Raw genomic sequence first — 17,331 nt, 5'->3', positions numbered from 1 at the left:
TTCCCTTTTCTCTTCCTTTCTTTCTTTGCTCTACCTCCTTTTTCTCTGTGCTGTGCAGCTTCAAGGGTATTGGTGTCCCAGCTGGGGGCCAAACCTATACCTCTGAGACAGCAGAGTGGAACCTAGGACATTGGACCACCAAAGAACTCCTGACCCCATGGAATATTAATCAACAAGTGCTCCCTCATAGTTCTCACTCTCAACAACAAGCTCCAAACCCAATCAAAGGCCAGCAAGCTCCAGTGCTTGACACCTCAAGCCAAACAAAACAGAGATAAGAGGAATTTCTACTAAGCAGAATATGGAAAGAAGGCAGCAAATATGATAAATTAGACAAAATGACAAAACAAAGAAACACCTTGCAGTCAAAGGAGCAAGATAAAAATCCACAAGATCTAATAAATGAAGAAGAAATTGGAAAATTTCCTGAAAAAGAATTCAGAGTAATGATGATCCAAAATCTCAAAAACAAATTAGAGAAAATGCAGGAAACATTTAATTAGGACCTAGAAGAACTAAAGAACAAAGAAACAGTAACGAACAACACAATAACTGAAATTAAAAATACTCTAGATGGTATAAACAGTAGAATAACTGAGGCAGAGGAACGAGAATGTGAGTTGGAAGATAGAATGGGGGAATAAATGCCACAGAGCAGGAAAAAGAAAAAAATAATAGAAAGAATGGAAGACAGTCTCAGAGACCTCAGGGATAACATTAAGTGCACTAACAGTTGAATCATAGGTATCCCAGAAGAAGAAGAAAAAAGAAACAGTCTGAGAAAATATTTGAGGAGATTATGGTGGAAAACTTCCCTCACATGGGAAAGGAAATAGTAAACCAAGTCCAAGAAATGCAGAGAGTCCCATACAGAATAAACCCAAGGAGAAACACACTGAGACACATATTAATCAAACTAATGAAAATAAACACAAAGAAAAAATATTAAAAGCAGCAAGAGAAAAGCAACAAATAACATATAAGGGAAAGCCCATAAGGATAACAGCTGATCTTTCTGTAGAAACTCTGTAGGCCAGAAAGGAGTGGCAGCATATACTGAAAGTCTTGAAAGAAAAAAAGCTACAGCTAAGAATACTCTACCCAGCAAGAATCTCATTCAAGTTTGATGGAGAAATCAAAAGCTTTGCAGACAAGTAAAAGTTAAGAGAATTCAGCACCACAAACAATCCTTATAACAAATGCTAACAGGAACCTCTAGGAAACACAAGCTAAAGAAACTCCTCTAGGCAGTAAACACAAAAGAAGGAAAAGACCTACAAAAACACTGAGAAAACAATTAAGAAAATGGTAATAGGAACATACACGTCAAAAATTACCTTAAAGATAAATGTATTAAAAGCTCCAACCAAAAGACACAGACTGGCTGAATGGATACAAAAGCAAGACCCTTATATATGCTGTCTACTAGAAACCCACTTCAGACCTAGGGACACATACAGACTGAAAGTAAGGGGTTGGAAAAAGATATTCCATGCAAATGGAAATCAAAAGAAAGCTGGAGTAGTAATACTCATATCAGACAAATTAGACCTTAAAGTAAAAAGTATTATAAGAGACAAGGAAGGACACTACATCATGATCAAGGGATCCATCCAAGAAGAAGATATAACAACTGTAAATAGCTATGTGCCCAACATAGGAGCACCTCAATACTTAGGGCAAATGCTAACAGCCATAAAAGGGAAAGTCAACAATAACACAATAATAGCAGGAGACTTGAACACCCCACTTACACCAATGGACAGATCATTCAAACAGAAAGTAAATAAGGACACACAAGCTTTAAATGACACATTAGAACATCTAGACTTAATAGATATTTATAACACAGTCTATGCAAAAACTCCAGAATACACTTTCTTCTCTAGTGCACATGGAACATTCTCCAGGATAGATCACATCTTGGGTCACAAATCAATATCAGTAAATTCAAGAAAATTGAAATCATATTAAGCGTCTTCTCCAACCATATTCTAATAAAGAGCTTTTAAAAGAAGAAAGAAAAAAATAAAGCATGGCTGAGCAACTTTTTATATTATGTTGCAGTTCCTGAGTTTTACATTTTTATATTCTATGAAAAATATAATACTTTCTGATATAAACATATCTACTTAATAATGAAAGAGAAACTAATTTTTAAAAGAATGAAATATATTAACAAAATCTGTAACTCTCAATATTTTTTTCATGCATAATCTGAGGGATAATCAAAGATATTCCAATATTTATTTTAGAAGTGGGATATTAGATTATGTTTATTCTCAGTTTGTCTTCTGAAATCCATCTGTTATTAGTATTTCAGTGTATGTCTGTCTAATATACATAATCTGAGAAACATTTTTAATATTTATATATGCATAGTTCATATTTAGGTATTTAATTATTCTTAAGAATTAAAAATAAACTATAAAATTACCAGTAATATTTAACCTCACATGACTATATGTTCTTACAAATTATTTTTATTCAAATTTTAGTAGCTTCATAGATTATTTTATTCCATGATGTGGACTCAGGAAATAGTCCAGTATTTTTAGGATGTACACAAATCTAATGAATGTTAAAAACTATAAAATAAACAAAAATATTGTAATTAAAGGGGAGTTTTGCATGAAGTATTTATAAAAAACATGACATTTTATAAAGTACTATGTATTACATTACATGTTAACTAGAAATATAACACTGTCCAAATCTTGGAATCATCTCACTTTGCTTTCTCCAAGTAGGATCTTCAAATTGATGTAGTCAAACAACGTACTTTAATCAAAACATAGTACACACTCATTTGAACCAAATTTGTGGAAAGTCAGCCAAATGAAAGAGAGGCAGCACCATAATTTATCATAGAGTAGACCTCATATGCAAGGAGACAAAAACAACTAGAATATGACTTTTCAACAAGACTTGTTCATGTTTTTCAGCAAGAGAACGAAGAGTAGTAACAACCCATTTATGAAAAGTAAGCAGTTAGGGATCAAGATCAAGGTGGTAGGAAAAAAAAATGTGAAATCCAGGAAGCTACTATGACAAACCACAACATACTTAACTCCATTGATACATCCATTATTATAGACAAGTGGAGTGATTTAGCCAAAATGAGATGTTGTGTTGACCTGGGCAGCTGAAGTGCCCAGTATGTTGAGTGAAAAGACTCTCTAGAGCACATGTGTGAAAGTAATGGTATTGATGAGAAAAGAGCAGCACACAAAGATCTCCATATGGACAAGAGGCAGTTGAGCAAATTCAGATGACTGATTATTTTAAATTAAGACACTACACTGAGCCTCCTTGAAACTACAATCAAGTATGTTTTTAACACATCCCATAGAAATGTATGAAGGCTAAACAGAAAGAATATGCTTACAGAAAAACATACAAACATACACACAAATACAAAGACACTGGAAAGTTTATTCAGATAGTTGATAATAACACGAGTCATTTTGATTCCTTTCTAATGCCAGCTGTTTTTCAATCCAAGAGAGCATACTCACATATATTTTTAAAGCTCTTTATTGGAATATAATTGCTTTACACCTTTGTGACAATTTTAGGTACACCAAAGTTAATCAGCTGTATTAATACATATATCCCCATATCCCCTCCCTCTCATGATTCCCTCCCACCCTCCTCATCCTTGCCCTCTAAGTCATCACCCATCATGGAGTTTATCTCCCTATGTTATGCAGGAACTTCCTATGAGCTCTCTATTTTACATTTGGTAGTGTATATATGTCAATGCTACTCTCTCACTTAGTCCCAGCTTCCCATTTACCCCACCCCTCACCCTGTGTCCTCAAGTCTGTTCTGTACATCTGCATCTTTATTCTTGTCCTGTCACTGGGTTAATCAGTACCATTTTTTTTTAAGATTGCTACTCACATTGTTTGCCTAGTGTTATAGAGTATATTCCCATAACCCATTCTACTGTACCAAAGGATTATCTAATTCTTGTGTTTATAATTCATCTCTTCCCCTCAATGAAGGATAAGATATTTATTCATAAAATATATTCAGAGGGCTTAGAGATATGACTGAGGCATAGAAATCAATTTCTAAATATATGTTGAATTCATTTATCCTTGCTTTTCCCTCTAAGGGAACACACAACCAAGTTGAAAGTTCATAACCTAAATCAAAGGAATCACATAGTAAAATGCACTTAAGAAAAGATATTGTGTATTTTTCTTCATATACTATAAACAGCATATTTTACATCTTTGTTCCTTAAGCTATAGATCAAGGGGTTTAACATAGGGTTAATGAGAATATAAAATATTGAAGTCACTTTATCAGTGTGAAAGGAATGACTGGACTTGGGTTGCAAATACATAAATAAATAGTAAAGTCCCATAGAACATGGTGACCACTGTCAGGTGGGATCCACAAGTGGACAAAGCTTTGTGCCTTCCCCCAGCAGAGTTCATTCTGAGAATGGCTACAAGGATGAGCAGGTAAGACACAAGAACTGTCAGAAGAGACAAAAACAAATTAAAAACTGAGAACATTAGAATTATCAATTCAATATCTTGTGTATTCGAGCAGAGCAAAGATAACAAGGAAAGGCAGTCACAGTAGAAATGACTCACGACATTATAGCCACAGAAGGATGAATTAAATATCTTTACAGTGATGAAAAGTGACACAAATGTGCCATAGAGATAAGGGATTACCACCAGCACCCAACACACTCTTTGTGACATGATTACAGGGTAGAGCAGAGGGTTACAGATGGCCACATAGCGGTCATAGGACATTGCTGACAAAATAAAATATTCACTAATCATGAATAAAATGTACAAAGCTCCTTACATGGCACAAAAATAATAGGAGATTTTATTTTCATCCACAATAAAACCTACTAACATTTTGGGTCCCACCGTTGTTGAATAACCGAGATCAGTGAAAGCCAGGTTTCTGAGAAAGAAGTACATGGGTGTTTGAAGCCTGGAGTCCACCTTGGTGAGGATGACCATGCCCAAGTTGCCCACCACGGAGATCACATACATGATGAGGAAGAGCCCAAATAATGGAGCCTGCAGCTCAGGGCGTTCTGTGAATCCCATGAGGATGAATTCATTCAGACCTGCTAGATTATGTTTTCCCATCCAGGTTTATCAGAAAACCTGTTCCAGAGAGAGACATCAGCATAGTCAATAGCTGTCATGGAGTATCATCTGGTAGTGTTTCAGTACACAAAGCTAGTACAAATATGATAAATCCAAATTTTTAATTGAGGTATTTTAAAATAATCCCACCTACTACAATATACATATATAACAATGATAGATGATCAATGATTAGATTGATAGATAGATGATAGATAGATAGATAGATAGATAGATGATAGATAGATAGATAGATGATAGATAAAGTAGTGATGATAGAAATAGGCTTGGAGAGAGAAATACATCCATGATTTTTTGGTTGGGGAAGATTTGTTCCCCAAAGTACATTTGATAATCTTTTGTAGAATTTTTCTTGCCACAAGTGGAGAGAGTGGAAGGAGGTTGTAACTGTCATCCAGTGATGCTAATATTGATCTTCCTACATTAGGAATGGGCCCACCCCCTCCCCCATCCTGCAACAAGAATGAAGATTTATCAAACCTAAAATATCTGCCAAGATTCAAAAACTTTTATATTTACAGATTTATGTAAATATATATATATAGTTATTGATATAGATATTAAAAGTGAAAGTAAATGGTAAAAGTTTTAGATGTTAATTTCACAGATGATTATTCAGCTTTTCTCTGTTTTATTTATATAATGACAACTACATAATTACCTTACCAATTTATAATCACATAATACATATTAATTACATAGTAAAAAATTATACCCAAATTCTAATAATCTGTGGAAACATTTAAAAACAGTTATTGTAAAATGGTCCTGTGAGGAAGTTTATCCCTACAGGTGGTACAGCTTGAAACAATTAACACTCTTGACTGATATAGGACAGTAATAGGACTGAAATAGGAAACTCTGACAGATTCATAGTAGAGATTATTTGTCTTTATCTTGGGAAATATCCCAGGAAATAGATATAGGTTGACAGAGTCTGCTGCACCTTCAATTGTGGTATATGTAAAGGAGTACTGTGAACAAATGCTATAAATGATCTTACTCTTTTTTTCCAAATCAGAAAAATCAACTCTTCCTTTTGGCAGAATTTCTGGGAAGATAAATGAGAATTAAGTGTTTAAGTGTGTTAATGGTACTGGGAAATATGTATCATTATTTGTTACATGTATTCAGTACAAATATGTACTTAAATATCATGTACTAATGGGTTCTTAGTGTGTTTAGTTTTGTTTGTTTGGAGGCACTGTGGTGTCTACAATTGATTATCCTTACAAATTCTTGTATGTGAGGGTGAGTCAAAAAATATCCGCACTCTGGTTATAGTAAAATGCCTATAAATTCTATATCCATACTGGGGATAATTTTTGTCTCACCCATGTATATTACTTTTGTGTGACAATTTCTTTGCAGGATTATGATGATGAAAAGATCAAGTAATACATTATCCAGGTGATTTTTTCTAGCCATTGCCCTTGCATCTCTCAACTCCTTGATTAAAAATGGACCATTAATATGCTGTTCTTTTGAATAACTAATTTCTATCTTACTTAAAATATTTAATGAAAATTTAAAATCCAAATATTTCCTCCTCTCTAGACATATTGTCATTATAACTGGCATATACTAAATTATGTATAACACATCAAGTATGTATTGTCTTGGAAGAATCTAAGATAGTTTGAGGAAAGTGAGCAATTGGGAGAAAATGCGACCACTGGAATTGGTTTAATATAATGAAGTTTTATAAAAATTCCCTTTGGACAAAGGGATTCACTGCTGAGAAAAAAAAAAAATGTTTCGAGGTTACCAAAGAACACAACAGCATACTGGCAAGATAAACTACACAATTTAATAGATAGGCATAGATATATGTATGCAGATGTGGGGAAGTATTTTAAGTCTGTCTGAACATTAAGACCACAAAGAGCTCCTCCGTAATATGAAACAGCTTATAATGTAGACAAACACAGGTATAATGAAGTAAAAATATATATAAATATCCCTAATGAAGTGTTAATTAAAATATATACCAAAGCAATCCATGCTTCTTCCAGGAGCACTCCAGGCTGTGGAGTACCTCATTCCCATCCCCTCAGGCTGTCTCCTTGCAGCTAAGCTTCTCACTCCCTTCCCTTCAGGCCATCTCTGTGTAGCCAACAGCAGTTCTCCCATAGGTCTGCTCTCCAAACCTCAGGCTTCAGCACCCAGCCCCCATTGAGATGGCTGACAACCATCTCAGGCTGGGGTGCAGAGGGCTGTAGCACAATCTTTCTTGCAAGTCTAGATCTGTCCTTCCTCCTACAGACTGGCCACTACACTTTATTCCAATAGCCCCAGAAGTCCCCCTCCTCTATTTTAGAGTACCTTACTGCTGGTGAGGGAGCCTCTCCAAGTGTGGTAACCTCCCCTCTCCCTCAGCTCCCCCCACCACAGGGGTGTGAGTCCCCTCCTATTTCCTCTTCCTAGAGATTGTTAAACTGAGGGAAGTAAGTGAGACAAAGAAAGACAAATATATGATATTGCTTATATGTGGAAACTAAGAAAAGGCTACAAATGAAATTTTCTACAAAACAGAAATAGAGTTACAGATGTAGAAAATAATCTTATGGTTACTGGGGGGTAAAGGGGATGAGGTATAAATTGAGAAATTGGGATTGACATATGCACAATACTACGATGGTGAATCAAAAATTATCTGCTCTCTGGATGTAGAATTTATGGAAGCTTTAATATAATGGGAGGGTGGATAATTTTTGATTCACTCTCATATATACAAAATGGATAACTAATAAGAACCTATCTATCGTATAGCACAGGGGACTCCACTCAATACTCTGTAATGGCCTATTTGAGAAAAGAATCTAAAAAAGAGTGGCTATATATATATGTGCAACTGACTTACGTTGCTGTCCATCAGAAACTAATACAACATTGCAAACCAACTATAACACAATAAAAATTAAAAAAAAAATATTAGCCACAAGTCAGTAATACTGAGTAATAAAAACAATGTGTTTACATAAAAAAACAAATGAGCAAACACACAAAATATACTAAAAATATGTTAAATAATAATGCTGAGAGTGGGCATCCTTGTCTTCTTCCAGTTCTTAAAGGGAATGCTTTCAGTTTTTCACCATTGAGAATGATCTTGGTGGTTGGTTTGTCATATTAGGTTTTTATTATGTTGAGGAAATTTCCTTCTATGCCTCTTTTCTGGAGAGTTTTTGTCATAAATGGATGTTGAATTTTGTGAAAAGTTTTATCTGCATCTATTGAGATGATCATATGGTTTTCATCCTTCAATTTGTTAATATGATGTAACATTTATTGATTTGCCTATATTGAAGAATCCTTGCATTCCAGGGATAAACCCCACTTGATTATAGTGTATGAGCTTTTCAATGTGCTGTTGGATACTGTTAGCTAGTTTTAGCCACAGCAATGAGAGAAGAAAATGAAATAAAAGGGATTCAAATTGGAAAAGATGTAAAATTGTCATTCTTTGCAGGTGACATGATAGAAAACCCTAAAGAATCTACTAGAAAACTGCTAGCACTAATCAATGAATTTAGTAAAGTAGAAGGATACAAAATTAATACACATAAATCCCTTGCATTCCTATATACTAACAATGAAATAGCAGAAAGAGAAATTAAGGAAATACTCCCATTTACCATTGCAAAAAAAAGAAAAAAAAAATACCTAGGAATAAACCTGCCTAAGGAGGCAAGAGACCTGTATGCAGAAAACTATAAGACACTGACAAAATAAATTAAAGATGATACAAACAGATGGAAAGATTTCACATGTTTTTGGACTGGAAGAATCAACATCGTGAAAATGACTGTACTACCCAAAGAAATTTACAGATTCAATGCAATCCCTATCAAATTACCAACAGCATTTTTCACAAAACTAGAACAAGAAATCTTGCAATTTGTATGGAAATGCAAAAGATCCTGAATAGCCAAAGCAATCTTTGGAAAGATGGAGTTGGTGTCATTAGGCTTCCTGGCTTCAAACTATACTACAAGGTCACAGTGATTAAGGCACTATGGTACTGGCACAAAAACAGAAATATAGATCAGTGGAACACAATAGGGAGCCCAGAGGTAATCCCATGCACATATGGGCATGTTATCTTTCTTTGACAGAGGAGGCAAGAATATACAGCCTCTTCAATAAGTGGTGCTGGGAAAATTGGACAGCTACATGTAAAAGAATGAAATTAGAACACTGCCTAACACCATACCAAAAAAAAAAAAAAAAAAAGAAACTCAAAATGGATTAAAGAGCTAAATGTAAGGCCAGACACTGTAAAATGCCTAGAGGAAAACATAGGCAGAACACTCTACAACATAAATCAAAGCAGGATCCTTTCTGACCCACCCTGTAGAATAATGGAAATCAAATCAAAAATAAACAAATGGGACCTCATGAAACTTAAAAGCTTTTGCACAGTGAAAGAAACCACAAAGAAGACAAGAAGACAACACTCAGAATGGGAGAAAATATTTGCCAATGAAGCAATGGACAAAGGATTAATCTCCAAAATATACATGCAGCTCATGCAGCTTAATCCAAAAAAAGCAAATAACCCAATCCATAAATGGGTGGAAGACTTAAATTGACATTTTTTCCAGAGAAGACATGCAGATGGCTAACAAACACGTGAAAAGATGCTCAACATCACTAATCATCAGAGAAATGCAAGTCAAAGCCACAATGAGGTATCACCTCACACTGGTCAGAATGGCCATTATCAAAAAATCTAGGAACAATAAATGCTGCAGAGGGTGTGGAGAAAAAAGAACCCTCCTGTACTGTTTGTGAAATGTAAGTTGGTACAGACACTATGGAAAACAGTTTGGAGGTTCCTTAAAAAACTAAAAATGGAACTACCATATGACACAGTAATCCCACTACTGGGCATATACCCAGAGAAAAACAAAATCCAAAAAAACATGTACCATAATGTTCATTGCAGCACTATTTACAATAGCCAGGATATGGAAGCAACCTAAATGCCCATCAGTAGATGAATGGATAAAGAAGGTGTTGCACATATATACAGTGGAATATTAGCCATAAAAAGGAATGGAATGGAGTTATTTGTAATGCAGTGGATAGACCTACAGACTGTCATATGGAGTGAAGTAAGCCAGAAAGAGAATAACAAATATCATATGCTAAGTCATATATATGGAATCTAACAGGGCAAGAATAAAGATGCAGATGTAGAGAATGGACTTGGGGATACAGGGTTGAGAGGGGGCAAAGGGGAAGCTGGGATGAGGTGAGAGAGTAATATTGACATATAAACACTACCACATGTAAAATAGCTAATAGAAAGTTGCTGCATAACTTAGGGAGATAAACTCGATGATGGGTGATGACTTAGAGTGCCAGGATAGGAAGGGTGAGAGAGAGTTGCAGGAGGGAGGAGACATGGGGATATATGCATAAATATAGCTTTCTCACTTTGGGGTACCTTCAAAAATTGTCACATGAATGTAGAGCAATTATACTCCAATAAAGAGCTTAAAAAACAAGCAAACAAAAACAAAACAAAACAAAAAAACAATAAAAAACAGAAATATTTCAGAATAGAATGAGGGTGGCAGGATAAGGGAACAAAAATAATGGTTTACAAAATTGTGACTATCAGTGTTAAAAAAAGAATAAGAAAGAAAAGAAGAGGAAGAGATGGAGTGAGGGGGAGAAGGCATGAGGGAAGAAGGGAGGTATAGTGGGAGGGAGGGAGGGATGGAGGGAGGGAAAGAGGGAAAGAGAGGAAGGAGGAAAAAGGGAATTGATTCTGGTTACAAGGAAAATATCTATGTCTGGAGTCTTCTAGTAAGCTATAAGAAATCAGATAGAAAAATACAACATTATTGCATTAAATTATATGTAGAAATATTTTTTACAAGAAATCCACATTTATCTCACTCACATGAAGCATTTCCTTTAAGGTTGTGAGTTTTTTGACATCCTATCCACATGTGCTTACCTTTCTATCTCAGAAATACTGAGCTACTCTTAAGAAAAGTTTTAAATTAAAGGTATAAGAAGCAGTATAAGCTTTGTTTAGGTACAATGATGAAAGGCTAAAGAAAAACATTACATTGTTAACTGCTGATAAGGGAAGTTAGAGCTTTCTTTCACCATCTTAAAACATCTATGGACAGGATCAAATTACCTTTTCATATTTTACTCTGTGTTGATTATCTGATCTTTGTTTTTTAAGGCTATACATTTTGGGAAAACTATCTGTGCTTTCTTCAGAATTTCACTGGAAAGAGAACATGCTGTAGATGGTACTATCACCATAAACCTGGGCACTTAAAAGTTTCCTAATGACCCATATTCTTTTTCACATCAATATAAGGTGACACATCCACTTTGTTCATCAAAATTTCAGAAAACATTTCACAGTTATAGATTGATTTATATATGTATTAATTATTGGAATATATTTGAGAAGGAAATAAGATGAGCCTAGTTTTACTAACTGACTGAAGATTTTGAAGAACATCAAAGTACAATCTGACCATCTGCAGCTTCATAAGTCTTTTTAGTTAGCCTATCTTGTCCCAGTTTGTCCTTCATTATTCAAATTACTAAGCATTTATATAAAACATAAATATTACATAAACAATATGAATATGACACTGACATTTGAAAGGTGCTTATTAACTTTTGTAAAAATATTTGAACAATTAATCTGAAGAAGAAGCAGAGCAGTCCTATTCTACTTCTGCATTACCAATAGAAGGATGTATGTGGAAATAAACCAGACATCCTCATATTTTGCTGTGATTTGTCATAGAATAAAAATGTTATCTTGCAAATGTCCCCAAAACTATTTTAATACTAGTACAATATGGTCCCTCATGAAATATTGTTTACCTGTAATGACATCTCTGTCTTAGCTTCCCCATGTGCTTCATGACATGCGTGGTGAGAACAATTTATGGATTTTTCCACCCTCTGTGACTCTCCCTGAGGAGATGCCAAGCAATTTCTTGATTGTCCCTGAAGCATTTGAAATCTTAGAAACAAGGGTGGGGGAGTGTTTATCAGTAGCCTGGAACAAGTCATACTCACCAGTGAGTTAGATATATTTTTATGTGTATATTAAATTTCTACATTTTACTCTTGATTAATTTTCTTTCCCCCCCCCAACTGTAATGTGTATTTTTTCTCCATATTGGTCAAACATCAGTCTAGATGTAGCCATGGAGATATTTTTCCAATGTGATTAAATGTACTTATTTATTTATTTTTTCTTAAAAAAAATTATTGTAGTATAGTTGATTCACAATGCTATGTTAGTTTCTGGTGTACAGAGAAATTAATCAGTTATACACACATATATATGTACTCTTTTTTTTTTTTTTTTTAGATTATTTTCCCATGTAGGGAACAGAATAGCTTAGTGTGATTGGAAATATGCAAATAAAAAGAAAGGAATAGAAATGTATAAAAGATAGGTTTGAAAGGAAAGTATGAGAGATATATTATCCATACTACCAAAAACTTAGCTAGAAATAGAAGTACATAAAAAGGCAAAAAAATAAAAATAGAATAAAAAATAGCATTAAAAAATTATGTTATAAAACTTGTAGATCCCTTAGGACTAAGATCATAATGGACCAGTTCAATAGGATTGATACTAATATTTCTGTTTCCTTAGAGTCTCAGCTGTAAGTGTCCTTCTACTCACCTTGGGTTTTTCTGTATTATTCTGTGACCAGCATAGCTTCCTTTATTGTTCCTCTGTAAGCATCGGTGTGTGGGGAGGGAGAGGGTACAATAGTGGCTCCTTTCCCTGGGAGTGAGTGAGCAGCGGTGCACTGTTGTTTCAGTCGGGCTTGGAAGTGCCTGTTGCAGAGGGACGCTGGTGGCTCAGGTGTAAACAGAAAGTGTCAGAGTTGGGCCTCTCTTGGGTTTGTTTCCTTGGCAGCCTCCCTGCTACTGGGGTTCCAAGGGGTTTTAATCTAGCCCCGCTTGAGTGCCTGAGGGTACGTGTTATCCCTGAGCGCCTTAGGTGGCCCACAGGGCCTCTCTCCACTGCCTGTTGCAGAGGCTTAAGGCAAGGTCTTTGATTGACAGTCTTGATTGACAGCTGCACATTATATAACAAGAGGCTCTGCTGAGCATGCCCTTCCCATAATTCAGTCTACTATAGTCACATCTATGTATTCAAAGAGTATTTATGAACACTTAATGAGCCTAATGGCTGCCAAAGGTCATCTTTGGACATGATAGCATGAGGTGTGTGGATGTGCAATAGTGAGGAAAGTGCCTCCAGTCGCCCAGTGGGGCATTTTTTTTTTTTTTTTTTGGTCCCTGACCGTTTTGGAGCACTGATGGGGACATGTTTGGGGCGGGGTTGCAAAAATAGCTTAGCAGGTTTAGGCAACTATTGGACATTCAGCCAGTGGGGCCGCCTCTCTTTGCTCATGGCTACCATCCTGCCTAACATATAGAGAGTATGCAGTATGTCAAAAAAATTGACAAATTTACAAAATTATTACATTATTACTACACTATTACACATTCACTAGAAATACAGAACTGTTCAAATCATGAAATCTTATCATTTTGCTTCCCCAAGTGGGATCATCAAATTGATGTAGTCAAACATAATTTAATCAAAACACTACACACTCATTTGAATCAAATTTGTGGAAAGTCAGTCAAATGAAAGAGAGGGAGCACCATAATTTGTTATAGAGTAGACCTCATATTCAAGGAGACAAAAACAACTAGAACATGACTTTTCAACAAGATTTTTTCGTGCTTTTCAGAGAGAAAAGGAAGAGTAGTAACAACCCATGCACCAAAAATAAGCAGATAGGAATCAAGATCAAAGTGGTAGGGAAAAGAAATGTGAAATCCAGGAAGCTTCTATGGCAAGCCACAAGAAATTTAACCCAATTAATACATCCAAGTGGAGTGATTTAGTCAAAATTAGATACTGTGATGATCTAGGCAGCTGAAGTGCCAAATATGTTGAGTGAATAGACTCTCTAGGGCACCTATGTGAAAGTAATGGTACTGATGAGAAAAGAGCAGGTCACAAAGATCCCTACGTGGGAAAGACACATTTGAGTACATTCAGATGACTGATTATTTCAAATTAACACAATACAATGAGCCTCCTTGAAACCAAGCAAGTGTGTTTTAACACATCCCACAGAAATGTATGAAGGTGAAACAGAAAGAATATGCTTACAGAGAAACATACTAACATACAAACATATACAGAGACACTGGAAAGTTTATTCTGATAGTTGATAATACACAGGTTCATTTTAATTCCCTTCCAGTCCCAGCTGTTTTTCACTCCCACAAAACTTACCCACACTCTTTGCCTGGGGTTACAGTGTATAGTCATCGAACCCATTCTAATGTATGAAAGAATTACTTAATTCTTAGGTTTATAATTCATCTCTTCCTCCACGAAGGACAAGAAATTTATTGTTCATTAACTAATACATCCAGAGCGCTTAGAAGTATGACTGGTGCATAGAAATCAATTTCTAAGTATATGTTGAATTCATTTATCCTTGCTTTTCCCTCTAAGGGAACATATAACAAAGCTGAAAGGTCATAATCTAATTCAAAGGGACTACATAGTAAAATGCACTTAAGAAAAATATTGCATTTTTTTTTCAATATCGTATGCACAGCATATTTTACATCTTTGTCCCTCAAGCTATAGATCAAGGGATTTAACACAGGAATAATGATAGTATAAAATATAGAAATGACTTTATCAGTGTGAAAGGAATGGCTAGACTTGGGTTGCAAATACATAAATAGTAAAGTCCCATAGAACACGGTGACCACTGTCAAGTCGGATCCACAAGTGCACAAAGCTTTGTGCCTTCCCCCAGCAGAGTTCATCCTAAGAATGGCTACAAAGATGAGCAGGTAAGACACAAGAACTGTCAGAAGAGACAAAAACAAATTAAAACCTGAAAAAATCAGAATAATCAATTCAATATTATGTGTATTTGAGCAGAGCAAAGATAACAAAGAAACACAATCACAGTAGAAATGCCTCACTACATTGTAGCCACAGAACGATTAATTAAATACCTTTATGGTAACTAGAAGAGACATAAATGTGCCATAGAGATAAGGGATTGCCACCAGCACCCAACAGACCCTTTGTGACATGATGACTGAGTAGAGCAGAGGGTTACGGATGGCCACATAGCGATCATAGGACATTGCTGACAGAATAGAAAGTTCACTAACAATGAATATAATGTAGAAAGCTGCTTGCATGGCAAAAAAATAGCAGGAGATTTTATTTTCATCCACCACAAAACTTATCAACATTTTAGGTCCCACTGTTGTGGAATAACCAAGATCAGTGAGAGCTAGGTGTCTGAGAAAGAAGTACATGGGTGTTTGTAGCCAGGGGTCCACCTTGGTGAGGATGACCATGCCCAAGTTGCCCACCACTGAGGTCACGTAGATGATGAGGAAGAGCCCAAATAATGGAGCCTGCAGCTCAGGGATGTCTGTGATTCCCATGAGGATGAATTCACTCAGCACTGTTCCATTATGTTTTTCCATCCAGGTTTATCAGAAAACCTATTCTGGATAGAGACATCAGCATAGTTAATAGCTGTTATGCAGTATCATCTGTAGTGTTCAGTACACAAAGCTAGTACAGATATGATAAATCCAAGTTTCCAATTTGGGATATTTTAAAATAATCCCAGCTGTCACAATAATCATATATAACAATGATAGATAGAAAGAGAGAGAGAGAGAGAGAGAGAGAGAGAATCAGTGATGATAGAGATAGAGTTAGAGATAGAAATAGATCAATAGTTCTTAGCTGGGGAATATTTGTTCCTCAGAGAACATTTGATTATCTTTTGAGGCATGTTGTTTGCCACAAGTGGAGGGAGCGGAGGGAGGGCGATACTGGCTTCTAATGATTAGAGTCCAGTGATGCTGCTTTTTATCTTACTATGTTAGGACTGAAAACACCTCCACCCCCAACAACAAAGATTTATCAAACCTAAAATATCCATAGGGCCGAGATTCACAAACTCTTATATAGACAGATATAAAAAGAGATCTAGACAAAGATACAGGAAGCAAAGTGAAAAATTGGTGAAAAGTTTTGGTGGTAATTTTACAGATGATTGTTAAACTTTTCTGTGCTTAATTATATAATGATTTTTATATAATTACACTATCAAATTACAATAACACATGTATTAATTACATAATAAAAAATTAAATCCAAATTCTAATAATCTTTGGAAACTTGTAAAATTGTTTATTGTAAAACAGTCCTGTGAGAACCTTTAAGTCTACAGCTGGTACAGGATGAAACAATTAACACTATTTTTCTTTTTCTTTTTTTAATTTTATTTATTTATTATTTTTTGGGGGGACACCAAGTTCAATCATCTGTTTTTATACACATATCCCCATAGTCCCTCCCTCCCCTGACTCCCCCCCCACTCTCTCTCGAGTCCACCCCACCCTCCCCACCCCAGTCCTCTAAGGCATCTTCCATCCTTGAGTTGGATTCCCTTTGTTATACAACAACTTCCCACTGGCTATCTATTTTACACTTGGTAGTATATATATATTTGTCTGTGCTACTCTCTCCCTTCATCTCAGCTTCCCCTTCACCCTCTGTCCCCTCCCAAACCTCGAGTTCTCCAGTACATTCTCTGCACCTGCATCCTTGTTCTTGTCACTGAGTTCATCAGTACCATTTTTAGATTCTGTATATGTGAGTTAGCATACAATATTTGTCTTTCTCTTTCTGACTTCTTTCACTCTGTATGACAGACTCTAGGTCTATCCACCTCATTACATATAGCTCCATCTCATCCCTTTTTATAGCTGAGTAATATTCCATTGTATATATATATGCCACATCTTCTTTATCCATTCATTTGTTGATGGGCATTTCAGTTGCTTCCATGCCCTGGCTATTGTAAATAGTGCTGCAATAAACATTATGGTACATGTTTGTTTGGGATTATGGTTTTCTTTGGGTATATGCCCAGGAGTGGGATTAATGGATCATATGGTAGTTCCATTTGTATTTTTTAAGGAACCTCCAAATTGTTTTCCATAGTGGCTGTACCAACTTACATGCCCACCAACAGTGCAGGAGAGTTCCCTTTTCTCCACACCCTCTCCAACATTTGTTGTTTCCAGA

The 17,331-nt window shown here is 35.7% G+C and overlaps 2 pseudogenes; both read right to left on the bottom strand.

Annotated features, from left to right (window-relative positions):
• Positions 1-4,186: 4,186 nt before the first annotated feature.
• LOC130849578 (olfactory receptor 8K3-like) lies at positions 4,187-5,143 on the bottom strand (annotated as a pseudogene).
• A 9,457-nt stretch (positions 5,144-14,600) lies between these two features.
• LOC130848663 (olfactory receptor 8K3-like) lies at positions 14,601-15,724 on the bottom strand (annotated as a pseudogene).
• Between the last annotated feature and the right edge of the window lie 1,607 nt (positions 15,725-17,331).

This window comes from Hippopotamus amphibius, chromosome 3 (genome assembly GCF_030028045.1).
Source record: "Hippopotamus amphibius kiboko isolate mHipAmp2 chromosome 3, mHipAmp2.hap2, whole genome shotgun sequence".
Taxonomy (NCBI): domain Eukaryota; kingdom Metazoa; phylum Chordata; class Mammalia; order Artiodactyla; family Hippopotamidae; genus Hippopotamus; species Hippopotamus amphibius.
Note: the sequence above shows the minus strand (reverse complement) of the source record. Positions and strands in the feature narration are given on the sequence as shown.